Source organism: Adiantum capillus-veneris, chromosome 27 (assembly GCF_014529385.1).
Source record: "Adiantum capillus-veneris isolate H3 chromosome 27, ASM1452938v2, whole genome shotgun sequence".
Classification (NCBI taxonomy): Eukaryota; Viridiplantae; Streptophyta; class Polypodiopsida; order Polypodiales; family Pteridaceae; genus Adiantum; species Adiantum capillus-veneris.
This window is the reverse complement of record NC_140957.1, coordinates 15,048,589-15,059,009: the sequence shown is the minus strand read 5'-3', so window position 1 is coordinate 15,059,009 and position 10,421 is coordinate 15,048,589. Positions and strand designations below refer to the sequence as shown.

General features: G+C 42.6%; 1 pseudogene; it reads left to right on the top strand.

Moving 5' to 3' along the window:
• The first annotated feature begins 798 nt into the window (after positions 1–798).
• LOC147421547 (uncharacterized) lies at positions 799–1,783 on the top strand (annotated as a pseudogene).
• Positions 1,784–10,421: the final 8,638 nt, after the last annotated feature.

Sequence of the window (10,421 nt, the reverse complement as noted above, 5' to 3'; positions counted from 1 at the left end):
GCGACTTAGAGTTCCACCCTCCCGTCATAACTCCCACAACTATCCCTCTCATAGCCAATTGGGGTTAAAACTGTTTGTAATCAATGGTTAAGTTCTACTCAAAGCGCATGTATTTTTAGTTAGTGGCCACAGTTTAATAGAACCATATTGAACTTTTCTCTTGTAATAGAAAACCTACAGGTCTACTTGCTTTGCCCCTGAAGTCACCACCATCTTCTCCATGCATGTCGCGTGGAAGTGCATTATAAAGTCAAGGACTCTCTCCGGTCTCTAGAGTCAACATGTGAAGATAATAGCTCCGAGCCTCCCTTACTCTAGTTTATAAACCAAGATTTCTTAGAAGAGCACTTACCTTTGCGTATCGCGCAAATTAGGAAAGGGATGTGTGCAAAGCGAAGCCAATGTTAGATCACGTGGGCTAGGTAGAGAAAGAAGAGTCACCAAATAGTATGTGTATTATATGTAAAAAATGTTTGTGCCATGCATGTGCATAGGCGTGTGCACGTGCATGTGCATGTGTCTGTGTGCACGCATGCATATGTGAGTGCGTGTGCATGTGCATGTGCATGTGCGTATGTGTGTGCGTGAGTATGTGCATGTGTGTGTGAGTGTCTATGCGTGTACGTGAGTGCGTATGCGTATGTGTGTGCATGTGTGTACGTATGTGGATGTCTATGGATATTTGTGTATGTGTATGTGTATGTGTGTGTGTGCTTGTGCGTATGTGTGTGTGCATGCACATGTGTGTTTGCTTGTGCGTGTGCGTGTGCGTGTGCGTATGCATGTGCATATGTGTGTATGCATGTGCATGTGTATGTGTGTATATGTATGTGTGCGTGTACATACGTGTGTACATGTGCGTGTGCATGTGCATATGCGTATGTGCATGTGTGTGCATGTGCGTATGTGCATATGTATGTATGTGTGTGCATGAGCATGTGCATATGAACGTATATGCGTGTGCGTGTACGTGTGCATGTGCATGTGCATATGTACGTATATGTGTGTGTATGTTTGTGCATGCATGCCGATGCGGATGCGTGTGTGCATGTGTGTGCATGTACACATGTGCATACACGTGTACGTGTGCATGTGCATGTGCGTATGTACACAGGTGTGTGTGTGTGTGTGTGCACGTATACGTATGCATATATGTGTGTATATGCGTATGCGTATGCATATGTGTGTGTATGTGTATGCGTATGCATGTACGTGTGCATGTGTGTATGCATGTGCATGTGCGTATGCATGTGCATGTGTGTGTGCGTGTATGTATGTGTGTGTATGTGCGCGTGCATGTGTGCGTATGTGCATGTGTGTGTGTGTGTATGTATGTGTGCATTTGTGCATGTTCAAGTTCATATGTGTGTGCAGGTACGTATGTGTATGCATGTGCATGTACGTGTACGTGTGCATGTGCATATGCATGTACATGTGCGTATGGATGTACATGTGCGTATGGATGCATGTGTATGTACGTGTGTATATGTGCATATATGCATGTGTATGTGCATATGTGTGTGTATAAATGTGTGTGTGTGTGTGTCCATATGTGTATGTGCATGCGTATGTGTGTGCGTATACGTATGCATGGGGGTGTGTATGTGTGTATGCATGTGCGTGTACGTATGCATGTGTGGATGTGCGTATGTACATATGCATGTGCATATATACATGTTGACTCTAGAGACCGGAGAGAGTTCTTGACTTTATAACGCACTTCCACGCGACATGCATGGAGAAGATGGTGGTGACTTCATGGGCAAAGCAAGTAGACTTGTAGGTTTTCTATGACAAGAGAAAAGTTTTCATGGTTCTATTAAACTATGGCCACTAAAAATACATGCGCTTTGAGTAGATTTTAAGCATTGATTACAAAGAGTTTTAACCCCAATTGGCTATGAGAGGGATAGTTGTGGGAGTTATAGGGGAGGGTGGAACTATAAGTCGCCTTGATTACAAGGAGTTTAGCCACAATTGGATATGAGAGGGATAGTTATGGGAGAGAGGAGGGGATTTGCATTGTGGGTAGGAGGATAGAGCTCTAAATCTTCATCATTCTTTGCCTTGCAAAGAGCATGCACCACACAAAGGAGAATGGTGAGCTCCAATAGCTCCCACCACAAGAGGGGTTAAACCAATACCGTTTCCTCATGGAAGGAGTTGGCGATTGTCTAGACTGCTGTCTTTGTGGAGCCACATCTTTAGAGGAACTTAGGGAATCATTGATTTCTTGCTCGTTGGATTCCTCCTCTTGTATGGGAGAGAGTCTTCTTTTGGGGGTCTCATCAAGAGGCCTCCTAAGCTCTCTCTCCTCTTGGAGAGGAAGGGAGATCCCATAAGCACAAAGTTGTTGAGTAACTTCGGCTTGCAAAGTAGGGTTGCCGATAGCTTGATGCATCCTAGTAACAAGATAATTGGTAGACATGGGGCCATCATCATTAGCACCTTCATGTGCAAAATCAAAGTTATCAATATTTATTCTACTCTCTTGGTTATTGTCAGCCATGCTAATTATATTTATGTGTTTACTTAGTGTATTCTTTGGCAATTCAAAACCTTAGTTGCTACTCCTCTTAGCCTTTGAAATAAGCACTTAAGTATCTACACCCACCGTTGAATTGGTTAATGTTGAGATGTCGAGCTCTACATCTTGAGCTGGCATCCACTACGGGTCTTGGCCGCTTACGACATTTACTCACTGGCGCGTTAGGTGACCGACACGGAGGATCTCTGCCAGTGATTCTATAGCTGGACTACACTTATAGTGCCAGCCTAGTACGCTTCTAGCGAGTTCAAACTTAGTGACTGCATGTACATATGTGCTACTTTTCAGTTTTAGCACTTAGTCATTTTGCACTCTCTTTTCTGTGCGAAGAAGAAGAAGAAGCTTTCCATCTCTGTGTGCTTTGTGCTTGTCTTGTGTAGCTCTCTTGCATCCTCATTCTTTACATGGTATCAGAGCCTGGTGCAGGCAAGACAGGGTAAGAGAGCAAGAGCATCACAATCCCTTCGTTCGCAATCCACGACCAGATGTCGAATAGGTCTCCAAAGTGCAGTACACAGAGGTTTTTCGTGCAAGTTTCTGAATAGGTCTCGAAAGTGCAGTACACAGAGATTTACTGTACAAGTACAGTGGTTGTATGTACGCTTGATTGTGGACACTCGTTGAGTGTAGAAAGCGTTACAGGTACCACGATAGCAGGTTCAACAGATTTGCAGGTTTTTGCAGATTGCAGCTATTTTGTCTTAGTGCTTCAAGATGTCAGACAGTTTCAGCCACATTGTTACTGAGAAGATTGAGAAAAATAACTACCCTGCATGGAAGTTCAGAATAACTAATTTCCTAAAAGGAAAAGGTTATTGGGACTATGTAGAAGGAGACAATGAAAAGGAACCAGAGATTCTCGAGGCAAATGCTACAGCAGAACAAAGAAAAGCTTTGAGGGACTGGCAACAAGGCCAGAGCAAAGTGATGTCTTGGCTTTCTATGAGCATCACAGATGGCATGATGGGCTATCTATAGGATGTTGAAACCCCTGCCATTGCATGGAAAAACTTAGGCAGAGTGTTTGAGGTGAACACCAAGGCCAAAAAGCTTCAACTAAAGTCGGAGCTAAATTAGGGTAAGAGGAACAACCTCTCCATCAATGATTATGCTTTGAAGATCAAGAGTATCATTGAAGCTCTTGGATCTATTAAAGTCTCAGTGGAAGACGATGACATTGTCCGTGCATGCTTGGATGGTCTAGGAGATGAGTATGTACATTTCAGGTCTTCCATGAATACAAGAGACGACATCCCCGTGTTCCAAGATTTGATTTCTATGCTTATTCTTGAGGAGAAGAACCTTGACACATCTCTTCTCATGGCAGAAATAATTCTGAACAGGCCTTCTATTCTAACTCCAATAGAGGTAGAGGTAGAGGTCGTGGTTGAGGCCCAAGGGGTTGCAGGGGCCAATTTCAAGAAGGCCAATCAAATCAAAACAATACAGGTGGCATGGGAAACTAGTCTCAAGGCAAGGGGAGTCAAAGAGGTCGTGGTGCAGGATCAAGCAGGCAGCAACATACTGCAGATAGCAGAGAATGTTGAACTTGTGGTGAAAGACGTCACATGTCATGTGACTGTCCAAAGGGAAAAGCAAGTGGAAAGAGAGAACAGGGCAACTATGCATCTACTAGCAGAGATGCAGATGACAACAAAAACGAGCGCATGTTTGTTATGCAGCATGTAATGAATACAATGACTGCAGAGAATTCCACCCAAGATGATGTTTGGTATGTGGATTCAGGTGCCTCTAATCACATGACGTCTCGTGGAGAGTGGTTTAGAGATATGCGCAAACCAGATGTGTCAGGCTATGTGTAGACAGGAGATGACACAGCTCACCCCATTGCTCATGTAGGGGATATACCTCTAAATACGAAGAGTCGGAAATCAAAGTACTTAGCAGATGTACTTCATGTCCCAAACATTACAAAGAATCTTGTTTCTGTTGGACAAATGGTTGAGCAGGGTTTTCAGGTTCATTTCAATCCAAATGGCTGTTATGTAGAAGATTTCCAGAATGGCTGTAAGCTGATCACAGAGGGCAAATGTGTGGGCAGAATGTTTACGCTGAATGTAGATATGCATGAGGTAAAAGCTGCATTATTTGCATAGAGCACAGGTGTTGTGGCTGATGTTGACATTTGTCACAAACACATTTACCATGTCAATGAGCAGAGATTGCGCATCATGCAATCAAAACAGATTGTAAAAGGTTTGCCCAAATTCAAGGTGGATGGTATGCATAAAGTGTGTGCAGCATGCCACTTTGGAAAACAGTCAAAGGGCTCATTTCCACATGAGCGCAATGTATGTAAAAAGACACTTGAGGTGGTGCACACAGATGTTTGGGGTCCAACCGATACCACAAGTATACATGGTTGCAGGTATTATGTCTCTTTCATTGATGACCATACAAGGAAAGTATGGGTCTACTTCATGCATAACAAAAGTGAAGTGTTTGGTCACTTTCAGGACTTCAAAGTCATGATTGAGAAGGAGACAAATATGCAAACCAATACATTGAGGTCAGATGGAGGGGGAGAGTACTTCTCCAATGATTTTTCAGATTTTCTGCGAATGCATGGTATACGCAGGTAGTTTACATGCAGATATACTCCACAGTAGAATGGGGTCGTAGAAAGGAAAAACAGGCACATTGCAGAGGTTGCACGTGCATTGATGAATGAGAAGAACATGCCTCATCATTTCTGGGTTGAAGCTGTAAATGCAGCTGTGTACATTATGAACAGGACACCTACAGCTGCGGTGCATGATGTAACACCTGAGGAAAAGTTTACAAGTACAAAGCTTAATTTGGCACACTTGAAAGTGTTTGGATGCATAGCTTACATGCATGTAACAGATGAGTTGAGTAGGAAATTGGATCCTAAAGCAAAGAAATGTATTCTTGTGGGATATTCCCTTGAACAAAAGGGGTACAGGTGCAACAATCCTACTACACGAGAATTACGAGTGAGCAGAGATGTAGTCTTTGATGAGATGAGCAGCTGGTACAGTAATGCACATGGAACTATTGGGGCTTATGTAAAAGATGATGTGGTTGTACAAAATGTGAGGCCACAGTCACAGGTTTTGAGTGGACCACAAGAGTCCTCTTCTTGTGGCTCTGTTGAGAAGCCATGGAATGGTAGACTACGTACGCAGGTTACTCCACCAGCAGGTACAAGGAATGTATCACGAAAAGGAAAGGAAAAGGTTGATGAACCTCCCCTTATGGCTGATGCATCATCACGTTTTTCACATGTAGACATGGATTCAAATGGTTCTGAACAAAGTCTTGATGAGGAATTTGGAATTCCGGCTGTCAGGACACCTAGTGTAAGGAAAGTACAAGAAGATGTCAGAGGGTAAAGGAGTGACCCCGGACCGCGCAGATCTAACAGAGTCAAAAATCCAGTTCAAAAATTGACTTATGATGGGTATCTAGTGCATCACCAAGCCTACATGGCTAAGGTGATACAGGATGCGGAGCCCACATGTTTTGAGGATGCAGTTGGAAATGTGCATTGGGATGATGTAATGAATGAAGAGATGGCTGCATTGGAAGCAAACGACACATGGGAGTTGGTGCCATTGCCAAGTGGCAAGAAAGCTATTGGCTATAAATGGGTGTATAAAACCAAGCATAAGGCTGATGGTAACATTAAGCGTCACAAGGCAAGGCTGGTCGCAAAGGGTTATGCACAGATGTATGTCATAGACTATGAGGAGACCTTTGCTCTAGTGGCAAAGATGACGACTATGAGAGCTGTCATAGCAGTGGCTGCATCTAGAGGATGGATTATGCATCAAATGGATGTAAAGAATGCCTTCTTGAATGGTGAGTTGCAAGAGGAAGTGTATATGGATCAACCACCTGGTTATGTCAATCCAGGTTACCCAGATTATGTATGCAGACTTCTCAAAGCTTTGTATGGGTTGAAGCAGGCCTCTAGAGCATGGTATGACAGGATTGCCAAGTATCTTGTCAGTATTGGTTTTAGGAGAGCTCATGCTGATCATTCACTCTATGTACGTGAGAGTGATGTGGGGATTGTGGTCATTACCATATATGTAGATGACCTTATTATCGTGGGTGACAATGCTATGGAGATTGAACATGTGAAGGGTCTTCTCAAATAGGAGTTTGAAATGAAATATTTGGGCGAGTTGCGCTACTTTCTTGGCATTGAGGTGATCAGGACTCCAGAGGGTGTATGGCTGTCACACAGAGACAGTATGCTTTGGACATGTTGTCAAAGTATGGTATGGCTGATTGTAAGCCAATTTCTATTCCCTTGGATGTGAATGCAAAGCTGAGTGCAGAGAAGGGTGATGTTGTTGAGGATGTCAAGATGTACAAGAAGATTGTGGGTAGTCTAATCTACTTGACTATCACGAGGCCAGACTTGAGCTACACAGTAGACTTGGAGAGTCAGTTCATGCAGCTACCAAGGAAGCCACATTTGGATGGAGTACGACGCACACTTCGGTATGTGCAAGGGACTCTTGACTATGCATTGTTCTATGCAGCAGATGCGCCATTAGCATTGTATAGGTATACGAATGCAAATTAGGCAGGTAGCATTGTTGATAGGAGATCTACGAGTGGCTTCATGTTCTCTTTTGGGAGTGCTGCTGTTACTTGGAGAAGCAAAAAGCAGCCTACGGTTGCTTTATCGAGCACAGAGGCCGAGTACAGAGGTGCAGCAGTTGCAGCGTGCGAGGTAGCTTGGCTACGTACATTACTTGAGGACTTGGGAGTGCAAGTGGACCAGCAGATTGTCATCCATTGTGACAACCTCAGCAGCATGCAGTTGGCTAGGAACCCAGTGTTCCATGCCAGGACCAAGCACATAGAGGTCCATTACCACTACGTTCGAGAGCGAGTGTTGGCGGGCGACATCGACTTGGTCTACGTCAGCACAGAGGAGCAGATAGCGGATATCTTTATCAAGGCCCTCGGAGCTGAGAAGCTTCGACGTTTCCGGACTATGCTTGGACTCTGCGACATGCAGAGCTCGAGGGGGAGTGTTGAGATGTCGAGCTCTACATCTTGAGCTGGCATCCACTACGGGTCTTGGCCGCTTACGACATTTACTCACTGGCGCGTTAGGTGACCGACACGGAGGATCTCTGCCAGTGATTCTATAGTTTAACTACACTTATAGTGCCAGCCTAGTACGCTTCTAGCGAGTTCACACTTAGTGACCGCATGTACATATGTGCTACTTTTCAGTTTTAGCACTTAGTCATTTTGCACTCTCTTTTCTGTGCGAAGAAGAAGAAGAAGCTTTCCATCTCTGTGTGCTTTGTGCTTGTCTTGTGTAGCTCTCTTGCATCCTCATTATTTACAGTTAATTATAGAGAGTAGTAGGGTGGTTCTAACATAGCAGAATTGCCGAGGGATAGCTCCTCTTGGACTTCTTATTGCTCAATAATGGTAAATCCGTAGGCAATTATAAAAATACCCATAATTGATCCCTGTCCAACTTAACCTCTCCTTCTCCAAGCTTGTTGATAAGTGGAGATCCTACACCAACACTCCCCTCTCCAAAAGGTGTTTGTATTATAGATTCTTCCATCAAGAGAGACTTGATAAAATACAATCTTTGTGTTGCTTGTGACCTAGGTGATGCAATGAAGATGAAAAGCTTTATGCATCACAAGCATACCATAAAATTTGCAAAAAGTGTTAAATATCCCAAGGCCTCAAACACTTTCGAAGGTGGAGAGAGCTAGCGGGGAATGAGGCTAGGGAAGAGGAAGAAGAATCATCCATATGAGAAATAAATAGTTCCTCACTTACCATCACTCTTTTGCTTAGCATAGCATAATAGCATAGTAATGAAGATGAAGAAGATGGCAAGCTTAAGCATTGAAGCATGGCTCTTGGTTGGATTTGCATTCCATAACCAAGAGTGTTGGTGTAGGATCTCCACTTATCAACAAGCTTGGAGAAGGAGATGGAGCTCTTGCACTTTGCACTCCACACAATGAGAGAATGTGTGTGTGTGTGTGTGTGTGTGGGAGAGTCTGTCTTGCATTAGTTAATTATTTCATTTGGACATGTATCCTCTTTTTCCTCTTTTAGAAAAATAACTTAATTATTTATTTGTATGCATCTAAATTCTCATTGTACCCCTTTAAAAGCTATCCAATAGGATTCAAGCATATCATGAGGGCCACATGTGGAGGATCATTTGAACATGTGTCTTTTATGCTTCTTAAGTCAATTGATTTTGAATTGAATACTTTAATCACTTAGCCAATCAAGCATGAAAATGGTTGATGCCTCTTGAGAGTTTATCTTTGAACTGAACACTTCAAGAACCTTAGTCATTTTAAGCATAACAATCACCTCCGACTTTGGACAAGGTTCCCACAAACATTTTAAGCACTTTAGTTAGCAAGGCAACAAGCACCTCTTGCTTGGGTAGGGTTTCTACCTCAAGGTCAGCCCTAGCTTGCCTAAGGTCAAATTATTTTTTAACACTAACTATTGGAGGTCTTTAATGAAGATAACCCTAAGGTATTTAAGCTCCATTAGGTAGCATTGTTCTTTAACATACCATCTCTCATTTGGACCCCTTTAACCTTTGTGCTGTGTTTAGATAGATCCATAAGCACATGTCTATATTCTAACCCTTGTTCCCATTTATTCTCCCACATTTAATGATTAGTTTAATATGAGAAAATCATTTGGGTTGGTTAGATATTAGATTTTATGGCATAGAGGAAATGCGGGTGCTGCTGCTAACACAAATGCAAATATTTCTCCTCAACATACCATCATTGATAGAGATATTGATGTTATGCTTCGCAAGTCTCAACTGGGAAACTTTAGTGAGGAAGACAAAGATATAGAAAAATTTCTTGAAGATTGGATTGAGAGCATGGATGACTACTTTGATTTGTCTTATTCGTCTGCAAAAAACAAAATTATTATTGCTAAGTTCATATCAAAGAAGACATCCAAGCGTTGGTGGAGAGACCATTGCACAGATGCAATGTTGATGCTAATGCAACAACTTGGAATCATCTTAAGACCCAGCTCAAGAATAACTATCAAAATAAAGTATATCATTCAGATGATATGAATGAGTTTCTTATTGTACCCAAGGAACCAGAGATCTGGAATCATACTATCAATATTTCTTGACCCTTGTCAAGTATGCTCCAGCAGGGATGACTCAAGAGGTCAAGGTATCTTGATTTGTGTCAGGGTTACATAATTCTATAAAGATTCGACTCCAAAGTAATTGTCTTACCAGCTTTGCAGATGTCGTTGATGCAAGCAAACCCATTGAACTAGAGTTATCCAATAGCGAAAAGACAAAACCAGAACCTGCTCCTATTCGTGAAATCAAAAGGCCTCATCTCGAGAAGGAACAAAGGTCTAGAAATTCACAGCAAAGAAGAGAGATCTTATTACGTATGAAGGCTAGATGAGATCATTTGTGTTACACTTGTCTTTATCCTGACCATGAGTCCAAAGGTTTTCCATTTAACAATTCACACTTCATAGGATTGGTGGACATCTACAAACCTAGGAACTTTATCGCGAATCAAAATTTTAGAAATTTTTGACCTAGACCGTCTACAATTTAGAGAAACTTCAATCAGAAGAACTTTAACCAAAATCAGAGTCAACCTCAAAATCAAGGGAACTTTAGACCAGGTGATCCACCTTTTGTCTGGAACGGACTGCCCGCCAATGACAACAACAAGAATGGGAATGTCAACCGTCAACCTCATCCAAGAAGAGGAGGAAATCAAAGGCCTCCAAGAAGACCTCAAGTCAAAAGAGCTCAAGGTGCTAGAGGCAAAGGGAATCAAGAAAATGCATATGTTCATGCTGCATTAGG